The following is a 15508-nucleotide window of genomic DNA, read 5'->3' as shown; positions in this document are numbered from 1 at the left end:
CGATATAAGGATGTTTTCCACTTGATGGAAGTTTTTAGGTTGGTGGAAATGGTGAAAGCAACAGTGTAGATAAATATACCTGCAGATAAAAGTGGCATCAAGGTGCTTTTCAACATCAGAAAGACTGATTGTGTCCACTATCCACACTTTGAGTCATCCAGTGTGAATAAGGACGCCAGCTTTTAACTTAGAAAATGTTATACAAGCGCATAACTAATGAATCATTATCAAGCTAGAATAGCCTGTAAAGAAGCAAGGACGAAGATTAATTAAAGTAAATAACTTGTTTATCAGCTTTCATCATCATTTAAGCAATGACCAGTGTACCAACATTCAGGACTAATCACAAATTCATTTCATCATTGAGATTCTCATAATGTGATTCATGAGGTCCAAGCAGAATCATGTGGTGAAATGATGGCATTGATTTAAAATGCAGTCATATCAGATTTTAATGTATGTCAGAGTGCCTTCATTCGTCCTTGTCATGAGATGGCTGGATGGGCCAGTGAAGGTTTCAAAGCTTAATCTAGCTCTAGGTCTGGAAAATGGCTTCCAGCTGTCTAATCATTAGGGCAGATAAGGCACCCCATTCCCTCCACCTACAGGCCATCTGTGGAACAAGGTAAGAGCCCCATGGGGTGCTGTGCTACACCCAGCTAGTTCTTTCACCTGCGTTTGTCCTCCATATGGAAAACATTGAGGTTCAGTCCTTATTTGGAGGGTGGGTTGGTATTACATAGATGGTCTGCGTCATTTCAGACTCTGTCTTTCTCATTATTTGTTGACAGCATCACTCTCACTCTCTATTCTCTTATCATGAATTCTTATAAAGGTACAGCTGGGACATTTTGAGGGGACTAAATTACATATAAATTGACCTCTGCAGGCCAGGTCTGTTTTCTTCAGACAAAAACCTGTACATTAAAATCTCTCATTGAACAAGCTGTTCAGAGGAAGGCTTTCTGTGCAGTCACCACTAAATCCACCATCTGCATATTCTGCTGGAAGAAAAATATGTCTGGGAGAAGTTGAAAAAAACTTTGAGGGAATGGGGTGCTTTCACAAATATGGTTCAAATATATTTGAAGTTGAGGAAAAACTTGGAGAATCAGTTTGGAATTTTTGGAATTTTGTTTATCTATTATGGTACTATATAGCTTTACAGCAGTTTTATGGTAGTGCATAGTTTAGTGCAGTTAAATTCAGTGTTGAGTTTTGAAATATTCTTTATATAATTTTAATGAATCACACATATCTACTAGGGATGTATATCTTCACCACTAAGCTAGATTCGATACACATCTCGATGCCACCGATGCGATATAACTGCGATACTCTGAAACCCCTTGTCGATATGATGCGATACAAATCACTCCTGTTCACGATATGCGATTCAAAAATGATATATATCGTTATGACTTATTATATGAGGATTCGGTTTGATAAGTGATCATTCGATACAGTTAGTTGAGGTTTGAGGATGTATTGGCCTAACCCATCAGTTTTCTTAACTCAATAGCACAATTCTACTTTACTCTCTATTAACATAGTGAATATTATGATCTGCAACACTACTGTCTGCTAGACTTACGAGGGGGTAGCGGACGCAGAGATGTCCACACCGTGCCGTCTTGTGTGTCGCCAGGTTCGTTGTGCTACTAACGAATTTGATAGCCCCACGGCATTGTTTGCAGATTGCGTGCGTCTTGTCAAGTTGACCACATCGCTTAAATGTGTTGACCACATCGATTTGTGTGTCTTTTTTGGTGCTTTAAATATCTTTGTCGTTGCTAATGTTCTCGTTTCCCTCCATCTTTGTTGTGTACGTCTGCGTGTTTGCGTCAGTACCTGAGGACACGACGGTGCATTTATGTTGCCTCGGAAAAAAAAAGAAATCAATAAAAATAAAAAATATGTTGCCTCTGAAAATGTTAGAATAAGGAATAGATACTGGAAAACAAAACACCCGATTTAATCATGGTATTTGCCGATGCAAAAAGGCTAGAGGCGATGCATCGTGAATTCGCCCACAAATTAAACCCTATGCACGTTGAATCTACCGGTGCAGTCGAATCGCAGACATGTGTACCGATTCAATCTCCACATCCCTAATATCTACACATATATACATAACACATATCAGGTTTGGGCATAATTCAAACAGTTAACCAGTTTTCAGCTAGCCTCATTGGTTTCAGGCATCCTTCACAGTAGTTACATCAAAAACACATATTAAAGTATTGAGATCTCACAGACACCATGGTGATGATTCCTGGTGATGATGTACTTAAATAATGTGTGTGTGGCTGGGCACAAGAAACTGGAGCAGAATGAATAGGGGAGTCATTATCAGTCAGTGGTCATTAGTGACATGAGGCGGTAGTAATGTGGCCATATAAAAGCTGAGGGTGAATGAGACTGGGTTTCCCATCCCAGAGTCTTGCATGCTGTATGGACAATGGGATTTGCTGGTACTGAGTTATTGGAGAAGAACATCTGAAGATTGGCAGAGCCCAACAGGAACTATGTGTCTGGACCCCAGAGGATCAATAAACTATCTGGTGAATGAGCCCACACAGTGTCCCCAGAGGGCAAGAAGAGGCAACACAACAGGTCAATGAGTCTCGCCAGTTAACAACAGGGCACCAGTCCTAGTGATAGAAAACAGAAATGACAACTCTTGTTGTGACCGATATTGTGGGTTTGATAGTGGGTCTGACCACAGCATCAAAAACTGACAAACAACTCTATGAGGCTTTTTCATTGGTCTTCATTTTTGACACTTACTACAGAATAATATATTGTTTAACTATGTTGTTCTAATGAATGAACTGTGGTTGGTGCATTTCAGTTATAGGCACACGACAAATCCTCTAACACAAATGGACCTTCTACCATTAGATAAACCAACTAGACTATCATTAGATAAACCAACTAAACCACCATTAGATAAATCAACAAAACCATCATTTGATAAACCAACTAAACTATCATTGGATGTATCAACTAAAACACCAATAGATAAACTAACCAAACCACCATTAGCATCGGCATGTCTTTTCACCAGTTTAAAATTGCATTTGCTGTCACAGATGATAAACATATAAATTACTATCTAAAAACACCAACTCTATTATACTCACTCTATTTGCACAATTCAGAGATCGATGTGAGTCTCTCCCTTGACATTGCTCAAGCTGATATTTTAGTGAAATTGATCTTAAATGCAGCGGTCTGGAAGTCTTGCTCTCTGGTGGTAACAGCAACCTCTGGGCTGTCTGTACGTGGGAGCACCTGACTTGGTACACCACATGAGACAGCAATGAGCTTCAGAAGAGGACAATGTGTGATTGGATGCTATCAATAAAATCTCCTCCTGCTACAGACTGGAGTCATGACCCACCACTGTCAAGTGAAGCCTCGATCTTGACTCACCTCAGCCCAAGCAGCTTTGTTGGATGTCAACACTCGATATTGCTCCAGTCTCAATCCGCATGACTGCATGTCTCTGTTTTTAGTAGTGTATGTGCACTGTAGCTGGGGAAGGGGGGGGGGGGGGGTTGTTCAGGGAAGTGCTTGCTGGCTTGTGCAGAGTGGAATTGTCACAAGGGGTGTCTGCTGGTCTAGAGAGAGCTGGTCTGTGAATACAGAACTAAGAAGACATAGAGGCTGCACATTCATGTGAAAGTTTGGAGATGCCTGAAATTAGTTTTAGAAGAACCTATTAATCAATACAGCACAAGAAACTATTAAGATCAACGGTTTTGAGGTTTGTTTGAAATAAAAGTGCCATTTGGTCATGTTTGAGCAAATTATTGCATTCAATATTTTCAGCAGTACACTGAGATATACTAAGTAAATAATAATTTCAAATGTACAATATCAACAATGTCAAGTATCAAACCTGAATATAAAAAGTTGGTTAAAAGTGACTTGTTAATAGATTATCAGCAGCAAAGAATTAAGGATATACTTTTATATGAGAGACATAAGTAACAGCCAGGGTTGCCGAGGAACCCTGATATGATTTCCAACCCTACACTGATGTCATTGCTTGACGACCCTGGCCCATCATCCACTTGTCTTCTTTCATCAGTGACAGTTTGTTTGGGTTTGGTAACAGCTCGGCCCTCACCCTCCTAGAGCACATACTCACCTCAGAGTTCTGGGCCTAAGTCTGTGTATGTGTATGTTTGGAGGGGCACTGTTATTCTCTACATGCTGGTGGTCCAGCACCACATTTGCCTTACAAACAAACTGGGCCCTTCATCACTCCAGCCCTCAGCCTGGCGTTAAATAAATATGCCTGGACTATCAAAAGACCTTACAGCGCGAGCGAATAATCTCTCAGTCAGCTTGTCAACCTCTGCCTGGCTTTGAGAAATTTGTGTTTTCAGTTTGCGTTTCCAATTAAGTGCAGCAGACGGGTCAGTGAAGAGGCCCTCGTGCATGCTCTGATGACAGAGTATTCGTCTCTCTCCTCCGACACACACATCGTGAAAAACAGATACCATCAGTCATAGTGATGGGTAAAGCATAGGATAGTGCAGAGGAGACATTCATTTTGACAGGTATCATGAAGGACTGTTCTTTTTGCTGCAGGCATTGTTTTGATGTGAGCAAAAAGCTGTTGAGGAATTGTACACATGAAATTGATGGATGGTACCATTTGTGTTTGAATTCTGCTTATATTCATTTCAAATACTTTGCATATGTTCAAATAATTAAATTAAATATGCAGAAATTGTGCATGTGGTAGTAAATGGTGGACCATGTTGAGGTTTGAAATTGGCTAACCACCCCTACCAGAGACCTGCCATGTCTGCTTGACATAAACAAGACTACAGGGTGCGTGACAATACAAACAGGGAAGAGGACTCCCCATCTCTGCTATCCATACCAGAAGCACTATCATGATGGATGGGTAGTGCAGGCAGTCACATGCTGATTGTATGACACCACTGAAGGTCCACAGGACTACACAGTGACATCAAGACATCAAGTCCCGCCAATCATGTCCTCACAATCTCTAGACACAAAACATGATTGGCTCATAACAGTGCTGTTACAGTTGAGATGATAAGACTCATTTAGCAGTTTGAGCAAGGTTCAAACATTCCAACATACAATATACAGTATTTATCATCAAAAACAATGCAGCAAGAAGTTTATATAAAACATTCTCAGAATTTTTCAAGATTCAATATCTATAAGGGACTGCAGAGTTTTATATATAATCATTTATATATGTATTTTATACAGTTTTGAATTTAATACATTATATTGACAAATTAATATACTTTCCAATTCATTCACTATAGATATTTAAAGCCCCAGGTTTAGTGAAGATCATTTAAACAACCCCATAGCTGGAATTTGTTCATGAATAGGCTCGTCTCTTAGGGCCTAGTTAAAAGATCTGGAATGAAACAAGCCTCTGATCTGGTGGAAAAGTACAGTACAGTGATGTAGACTTGAGAAAACATGTTTTAACCCTAAAACTGTTTGAGCAGTCTAAATATATACCATATCATGAGTATCATGCATCATGTACACAAACAGGTCTGCTGGACTCAAAGTGCTACACTGTAGAAAGGGATCTTGGCCTTGACTGCAGTGAAAATGAATGAGGATGTGACAGCTTTCTCCTCTCTCCCATCTCTATGAGAGGCTGTTGGGCCCTGTATGCAAGTGTGTGTAACCCTGAGAGTAAAGGAAAAAGAGAGAGATGGAAAGACAGCAAGACTGTGTGTGTGTGTGTGTGTGTGTGTGTGTGTGTGTGTGTGTGTGTGTGTGTGTGTGTGTGTGTGTGTGTGTGCACTCATACTGTGTAAACTCACAGAGAGGGATCCCAGGCTGGGGGAAGATAAAGACTTCTTGCTAGAATGTAAACACTCTGTGAAGTGGCGAGGGGGGCAGCTGCAGTCACACACACAGACACTTTGAAAAGAGCCCGACGCAGGTCAAGGTTAAGCGGCACACACTTTAAGGGCTGCTTTCCCTCTTAACCCCCTCCGAGTAGCGGACCTGCCATGTGACAATGAGAACGCAAAACATAACATCTATATAGGCCTCATAGTGTCGCAGTGCTGATGTCGAAGCAGAGCCTGCAAAGGCCTTTAGTTAGAAAGATCTATGGACATGTGATGCTGAACATCCAGTCAGTGTAATGGTTCAGGGCTGCACTGAATTTGTGATGTAAATTCTCTATTGCTCTATTTATGACATCATTGAGCTATTAAGCTATATTAGATTCTCTGAGATGCACCAGTTCCTACAGTATTAGTTAGTGAGCCTTGAACATTAACTGCACATGGAAGGTGGTTACAGTAGTAGAATTAAAAAATAAAACAAATTAAATTCAGGCAGAAATCAGGAGACATTTTATATCAAAATAGATTTTAAAAGTCACCATTGCAAAGATGTAGTGTGCTGGATCAACATAAGTGTGGGGGAGTCCCACAAGTGGTTCCAGTGTCACATATGACTGATGGAATTATGAGAAATGGCAGAGCTGAAGTCCAGTGCTCTGACTCAGCCTTGGGCCTGGAATGCAGACGAATGACAAATCAAAACACTATCAGGGGAAGACAAATAGAAGCAATTACATTAGCAAAGAAAAGTGTGGAGAAAAATAATGTAAGAAGGCCAGGCTGAGCACTCAGTATCAGTAGTGAAGCCTTTTGTTCCACTGTGTAATTTCTACAAAGGCTTAAGTCTTATCTGGGAGCATATATACAGTTTCGTGCTTATCTCTCATTCATTTGACTTGGGTAGAGATTGATTAAAGCACAGGTGGTTGGTCAGCACTTATGTTTGAAAAATCCTCCATGTTCGTTTAGTCTACTTCTGAGGATCAACCGCCTGTGCATGTTTAGAAAGAAATTCTTTATGCTGAAAGGCTGCAATCATGATAGATAAGGAAAAATGATGTTAAATGCTTAGTTTCATGTTTCACAGCTGTACATTTTAATATCAGCATACAGTCAAAAGTTTACAAAATGCACTATAAAACAAAGTTTTATATAACATATAACATCTTATAGAAAAAAAATGTAACTGAAACCCCAATTAAGTGAACAGAACTTCACTGAAAAAAATCAAAAACAACAATGAAAAAAATAACAATTTCAAATCCTGGAATACATTTTGCTCATTCAATAAACATGTATGGGGAAAATTATAGTTACTTTATTCATCAAAGTATTTGCTCATGTTTCCCATTTGGGTACTGATAACTTAGAAGCCTGTCTGATATAGCTGTGGACATGTTAATAATAACTTTGGCTGTCATTGTAATATACACAAGAGCTCTTCTGGAAAGGACAGTTAATGTACACTAATGAAAGTGTCTGAAGTGGCACATAATGGTCCCTACTCCCCCCCTCCCACATTCCCCCTCTCCCTGGGGTTGGACACAAGGGAGATGCTTATGTGCTTCCTACATAATAACACTTTTAACAAGTACTTAACAAAGTATCTTCTGCTCTGAGGAATGCTTGCTGGAATATGATTGGCATGAGTCTGGTCTAATCCCTTTTCTCAGACCTTTTTCTTTATCTGCCTTGATGGACAGTAAGTAGATACTTGGGTTATAAATAACACCATCTGCACTTTGTCAGTCTTATCTGCTGGTTTAGCGTTTGGTTTGGTGTGCCCTCTGAATGTGATCAGGGCTATTTTGGAAAGCTATTGATAACTGTACACCTATATGAGGTATATAATAAATCACAAATGTACACAATGTTATGTTGTCATCATATAAATACAGTTTATTAAAGTAAAATACTTTAGTAATACTATGACTAATAATATAACAATGTATGAATTTTCCCCCTTATTCGGATTCAGTCATAGGATAGTCATCAATTCATTTTTAGGAGCTTTTATGAGTTTCCACATATGTGGGTCTCAGGCAATGGATCAAAAATATATCATCCTATTTATAAATATTTTATCCTAACAACAATCTCTTTGTGTGCAACAGATATTAACCCAGTACATGGAACACAGGAAGACATTAGTTGAGTTTCAGTTTGACAAGGAGTAAAATGGAAACTCACTCCATGTAGTTCCACTCTAGTAAACTATTGATCTTCTCAAGGAGTGGCTACAAGACAGTGGATCACAAGGGATCTGGTGGCAGTCTGGTGGGACATGAAAAAAACAGATGTCATTCTCCATCAAGACTTTCAAAGTCCAAGAAGATGTCCATGAATCAATTGTTTGGTGCAGCTGAACTGAACATTCCAGGACAACGTTCACTTACAATTCAGTAAGAATTGTGACAGAAAGCTCAGAGCCCTGCTTTATTTACATCACTCCCCAAACGTGGAGAAAATTCTCAGAAAGGTGATGGGGACAGGTACAATCAATCAGAAATCACCAAGACCATTCTGCATAGTTAATCTAAGAGATTAAGGTAATTAATTAAGGGTATTTAAATCTAGACAGGGTGAAGATTTGATTAATTCCATAGACCCTCTGTTTTAGGATAGCATAAGAAACTGGTTAATTCACTGATCAGATGTTTTATTAGTTCAGAGCCAGCAGGAAGTTAATTCTATATGTCACAATTGCACCTCATATCTGTCGTCATTGTGGTGAAAGAGTAAAATGTATTTGTATAAAATGTATATATCAGAGACCAGTGTTGTATAAAGTATTAGAAACCCATACTTGAGTAAAAGTGTCAAGTACTCTATCAAAAAATTCACTTGAGTAGTAGTTTATTCTAAAATGTATTACTCAAGTACTGAAAGTACAAGTATTGTGTATTGACTTAATTAAAGAAAGCCGTCAAAGTTTGATTATCAATTGCTTTTATATATCACTTATAAAGACCACAAATACAAGTGTTCTGTATGTAAAAACAAGTAGCAACTTAAAAAACTGGGCTTAACACTTCGTACACAAGAAACAGATAACCTATGTCCCGCTATGTCATAGGTTTGACGCAGAAGTACAAGTTTGCCTTAATTTAACTGAGAAAACGAGGTGTATTTTGGACGTAAAATCCGTCCGTCAGATTCTAAGGGTGAGCCTACTGCCCTGCGTTTACCCTCAATAAATGCTCTTACCCTATAAAAACACTACACTATAAAAATGGGCACATGATTAGTCAGCATGAAAAGAGACACGGCTTACTGTTGCTAAAAACACAACTCAGCGTGACATCGCCTTTATGATTGCCAGCTAATGTTAAGTGAATACTGCAGCATGTCATGAACATAATTAGTTTAGTTAGCTAAGATATCTAACCTAACTAGTGCTTACTGACAGCTAAAGCTGGTGTGTCTTCTGTCTTCTGTGTGTTATATTTATAACTTACATTGTTGTGTTTCTTCAAGTTCAAAGGTGAATTTTTGAAGGCCAATATTTTACCCTCTTTAGGAAGGCAGAGATGGCACTTCATCCTATAGGCATTTACTTTCACTCCAGCAAACGCAAACACTGTCTCTAGGTAGGGCCAGGGTGGTCTCCTTCCTCACCCTCACCGCCACGATCACTCGATGTTGAAGGTGTGGAAGGTGCCAATATATGTACATTAAAACGCCAACAAGCTTATTATGCAGCACTTATGCTGCTCTTCTGCTGTTACCAAACACGGTACCATCTCTTTTAATGAGATAAAAAGCAAATTATTTGGAATAATTATGAGTATATGTGTATTTGTATAAATGTGTAAATTAAGCTGAAGGTGTGGAAAATACTGAAAATGGACCTTCAAAGTGCTGTACAAGTGCATGAATTCCACCTTGTAACTTCGCACGCACAAAAATCGGGAGGTGCACAACCTCGCGACGCGACTGCATGCGTGGCCAACGCGCATGGGTGGAGCCACCGCGATTGCGTCATTTTTGCCCCGAGGACCCTTGCGGCAGTCACGACGTGTCAAGGGAACCTAGATTACGAAGCTCAAGTGTTGAGTGAAGGGAGAAGCAGAGTAAACGAGACGCGACCGGAGCATGCACAGTTTTCTCATAAGACAGCCTGATCGCTTGACCCGGTGACAGCACCAACTAACATGTTTATAATTGTAATGAGTAACCAGTGGCGGACTTAGCAATTTGGGGGCTCAAGGCGAATTTAGCTAGGGGGCCCATCAACATTAATATGCGAGAAATAAGTCAGCTAATCAGGGGGCCCCTACAGTGGGCTGCAGTGGGAGGGGCCCAAGGCAGTTGCCTAGCCACGCCTCTATGCAAAGACCGCCTCTGCGAGTAACTATACAGCATGTAAAAAATGTATCGGAGTAAAAGTATTAAACTGATGGAAAATATGTAGTGATGTAAAAGTGGAAGTAGGAGAAAAAATAATACTCCAGTAAAGTACAGATATAGCATTTTAGTACTTAAGTACAGTAGTTCTCATGGGCGTAATTTGGGGGGGCTTTTGAAAAAAGTCCCCCCAGTTTTTACAGTTAAAACCAAATATTATTCGTTACTATACAACTCTGTCACACATCAAGAGAAAAAACAGCGGGAAGCTTCATACAAAAAACCAAAAATTCACTGCCTGTGAGCCAAACGATTGGACGGTTCATCTGTGATATATGATGCTATGAGCTACAGGCAGGGTTGCAACTACTTACTTTCAGAGGTGTATTGGTGCAAGTAAGTTGTTGACGGGGGGGGGGGGGGGGGGGGGGGTGTTGAACGTAAGATTCAACACAAATTAAGTATTATATCTCATCGATTTGGCGCCCCCTCTAGTGCAGCGCCCCTATGCGTCGCATACGCTGCATACCCCCTTTTTGCGCCACTGGCTACAGGTGTAGTTTACAAAGAAACCAAAGACATTGTCTTTGTTTATAACTGTTGACAAGAGCAATAGAATCCTGATTTGTACTGAATGTTAATGTCTTAGATCCCACAACATGTGTTAAAACCTCACCGTACAGGAGGACAACGGCTCCAAAGTGGAAGGTTACTAATGTGAGTTTAATTAGACATTATTTGAATTTGAATTGTACTTTGTAATTATTTGAAAATGAATTTCACTTACTGGAAGTGAAAGACAAAATACTCAAGCAATAACTGAATATGGCTTGATAGAACATTAGCAGAGAAATGACTTTGTAAGGAATGCCACCTGATCTTCCCTAACCAGCCTCACCTGCCCCTCATTACCACGCCCCCTTTCAGTCACACATATACACCTTCCCCAGCACGTCTCAGTCGCGAAATATTGCCGACTCATGTCGCGTACCAAGCCTTTCTATTACCTGTCTGCTTTCCTGTGTTCTGACCCTCGCTTATGTCCCCGACCTTGTCTCCTGCCTAATCCCTCTGTACCTCCTGACTTCTGCTCCCCCGGTATGACCCTGGACTGTCCTGACCACGCCAAGAACACGCTGTTACTTATCCTAGTACTCATGATTCACCTGCCTGCTTCTGTGCCAGCGTCTCATTTCAATAAAAGCGGTGTTCTTCCGCATTTGGATCCCTCTCTGCCTGGTCAATTCGTAACAGACTTAAAGCCTATTGATGTCTGTAGATCACAAATGTCAAACAATAGATTTAAAACCAATTACCAAATATGACTATAAAATTTATGATTTTATTAATTTAATCATGGTGACCAGCATTGGCCAGAGGACGATGGGTCCCCCCTCTGAGTCTTGGTTCCTCTCAAGGTTTCTTCCTCAAGCTCTTAGGGAGTTTTTCCTTGCCACTGTCGCCCTTGGCTCGGACACTTGTAAAGCTGCTTTGTGACAACAACTGTTGTAAAAAGTGTTATATAAAACAATTTTGATTTGATTTGAATTTAGGATTATGAACATTTGCAACAATTATTTATGCTTTATGGCTAATTCCATGTAAAACATCCTTCATTTTTACTCTGTAGCTTGTTTCTATTTATTCACCTTGATCTCACAGGCATTAATACATAATGGGTGTCAGGCCAGCAAAAATGTATTACTGTCCAATTACCCATAGGCTGCACAGTATATAAATCACCACTAAATCTTTATACTATGATCTACTGAGAAGACATCAGAATGTACTGCTTATTGTCTCTGTGCCTTTAGGAGTCCTTTGCAGAGTGATTTTTAGTGATTTATTAGAATGAAAATGTAAAAAACTTGAGACAGCGAGCAACAAGCTCAACTCTCTGCTGGTACTCATGCACTACATAAAACATGCCCTCACTGAAGCTTCCTGCCTGCTGACAAGAACTCCCTATCATTCCTGCTCAATTATGCCACAACAGTCTCTGGCCACATGCTAATTGGCTGGATATGGTCAGCTGTATTGCCATTTTTACCATTGCAGTGAAAAGGCTGAAGAGATCCGATGAGCCATTTGGCAGGTCACAGAAAATGAGGTCAAAGATCAAACTAACATAAAATAGGGAAACAGCTTCACCACAGACATGCTGTTATGCCGTATGACATACCATATGACATGCCACATGACAAATACATTACTATGGCTCAAGATGCTGGCACACACATGATAGTGGTTCACAAAGATCTTTGAGGATCAGCATGGCATCACCAAAAAACAAAGTGCAAGCTGCACAAAAGAAATACATTTGTAAAACTAGTGATCTACACTAAAACTTTATTCTATTATTTCCGGTATGACCGTTTTGATCTACATTTGTGTAGATGTTTGCATAGATTTTGTGAGCTTGGTGAGGGTACTCAGAAAATAACATAAACACATAAAATTACTATCCTAGTAAAAGAACATAGGAAATAACTGTAACAAATAGAAAACATCAAACAAAGAACAAATTAATGATTGGATGCAAAAAGCCTGACTAAACAGTACAAAGCAGACAATGCCCCTCCCTTTCAAATTTAAGTAAATGTCTTGCCCAAAGATCTTCAGCCTATTCCCACACACACACACACACACAGCAGACAGTCTGCATGGCACCAGACTACAGCGAATAGTCGGGCGGGATGAGTGAGAGCCCCCTGCTGCTAAGAGGCGGGCAAGAGGAGGAAGCAAACCCTTGCTAATGGAGACATGACATGCTCACCAGCGTGGAAACTCCAACAAACGATTAAGGGGCCATGGACCCCTTAGCCAAGCATCCCCTCCTCCCTTCCATTCTCCATCCCTCTGTTCTTCCACAAACTGCTGTTGGTTGATGGAGGAACCTCAATCCAGTGCAGAGACACAGCATATTTGTGCCACCCCCTCCCCCACTTACCACAAGCACCACTCCTCCCCAAGCTCCACATGGCTGAAAGTAATCTACAAGAAGATCCTAAAGGAAGTAATCTACAAGAAGATCCTAAAGGAAGTCATCTACAAGAAGATCCTAAAGGAAGTCATCTCCAAGAAGATCTTAAAGGAAGTCATCTCCAAGAAGATCTTAAAGGAAGTCATCTCCAAGAAGATCTTAAAGGAAGTCATCTCCAAGAAGATCCTAAAGGAAGTCATCAACAGGAGATCCTAAAGAAAGTCATTTATAGAAGATCCTAAAGGAAGTAATCTACAGAAGATCTTAAAGGAAGTCATCAACAGAAGATCCTAAAGGAAGTCAATAAGTCTAAAGCATGATGATCATGTACATAAACACTGAAAATGGCAGGCAAGGTATAGATTTTATTTCACTTGGTGACTGTGGACACTGAATAAGGATCACCCATTTTGTGAGTTTTAAACTTTCCATTTTGTGTTATTTGTGGACACATTAAAAAGCACAGAATGGCCACTATGATATCTGGTATCTGATAGCAACAAATCATTGGTCATTATCAAGAACTAAAAATATGCCCTCTTGAGACCAGAGCCACCATTTGCTCATCATTGCTTGTTGCTTCAGTGGTTGTGGGAAAAAGCTGGGAACAGGGGAAATTAAATTATGTAGTCATCTTGTAGCCCCCCCCAAGCACATGAAAAGATTAAAATGTTGTAGATATACACTTCAAACTAACATGACCATTAAAATATTATGCAATTTGGGATGTTTTGACCAGGACTGTATGCTATCTGAGGGAAGCAAAGAGAAACCCTAAAATGACATGTTAAAATGGGTTCATGTCACTATTACATTTTTACCAGTCAGAGAAAAGTGCCACATCAGTGTTGTGAGTGTTGAGGGGTGAGGAAGTGAAAGAGCAACAGAGCACACACAGCGGTGGTGACATTAAGCTGCCATTGTTTGGATGGTTCTTGGCACAAAATGAAAGAGCAGTTTGCACAAAAGATGAAGAACTCAGACCCCTTGAGCTCCTGAAGCTGAATGTTGCTTTCCTCAGGTGGAGCCTGTGAGTTATGGGCGCAGTAGCAGCAGAGCCCAAACGGGATTACCAGTGAGGTTATTAGGCCAGAGTTTAGCCCAGCCTCACCCTCAAGCCCCATCAAGACAGAGCTCTTGCTATGAGAAATTCACTGACAAAAGTTGTTTTGGAATCAGTTTTGTTTTTAAAACTCCAATACGTGTGATTAAGCGAGCAGATGCAAAAACAAATTCAGCTTTGCATTCTGATGGTGTTTATAGCCCTTTACAGTCTTTTCACTGTACAGCAGTGGCACATCTATCACAACTGTTGCCAACATTGGTGAGATTTTATTGTAATTACCATTAATTGTATTTTCAGAAACTCATTAGATTTCAGTGTTTATATAAATATCCTTGAAATGGGTGTGTGGATCATGGTGGTTTGCAATGTTCTTTAAAAGAATATCCAAATTCAAAAGCCAAATGTGTATGTTCAAATGTGTGGTTTATGAATGTGTTCTCAACTAATAACAATATGATTCTAAAAATAAATAAATAAACTCATATCCAATTATAATAACTATAACCCTAATGTTATAATGTATCCTTAGTTTGACCAGTAAGATTTGGTGACATGACTCTCCATTTTTTTTACTGGGCTTAGAATTTCTGCTCCAGTAGCCACTGTCGCCACCATCGCTACCATAAAAGTACCACATGTACTTGGGGGGAGGGAGGGGGGGGGGGGGTTGAGCTTATGTGTTTTGATCTGCAATTAACGATCTTTAATCTAATTCGCTGACTGGGAAAGTGTGGCTCCGATAATCACGGCTCCATTTGGATTCTGACGAACGCTTGACCGACCTGGAGCCAAAGTCACTTCTCATTAGGGCGGCCGGCTGTGTAACCTCCCATCCCCTGGCCGGGGTTCCTCCTCCCAGCTGGACAGCCCTGCGTAATGATATCAATAGCAGCAGGGGTGCAATGAATACAAATCCGTGTGCAGGATGTTTGGTGAAGAATCTGCTCGTGGAAGCAAGCCCCCATCCCCCATTATCCAGCACTCCAGTTCCTCCATGCACCACCCCATTTCATGGCAGTCAGTCTGTAGAAGGGAAGGAGTGATTGCCAAACTCCCCCTGGTGGCAGCCCAACGAAAAACAAGTACAGTGTTAAATCCTCTGGATGACCCACTGTTAAAGAAGGACTGCTTATTTCTAAGGCATGAAGAAATGGTAATAGGAAAAGAATAAAAATCTCTTTTATAAAAATATAATGTATAAGTATTAAGAATAACAGTTTCCATTATGACTATGAA

The sequence above is a fragment of the Brachyhypopomus gauderio genome, chromosome 7 (assembly GCF_052324685.1).
Source record: "Brachyhypopomus gauderio isolate BG-103 chromosome 7, BGAUD_0.2, whole genome shotgun sequence".
In the NCBI taxonomy this organism is placed as follows: Eukaryota; Metazoa; Chordata; class Actinopteri; order Gymnotiformes; family Hypopomidae; genus Brachyhypopomus; species Brachyhypopomus gauderio.
Note: the sequence above shows the minus strand (reverse complement) of the source record.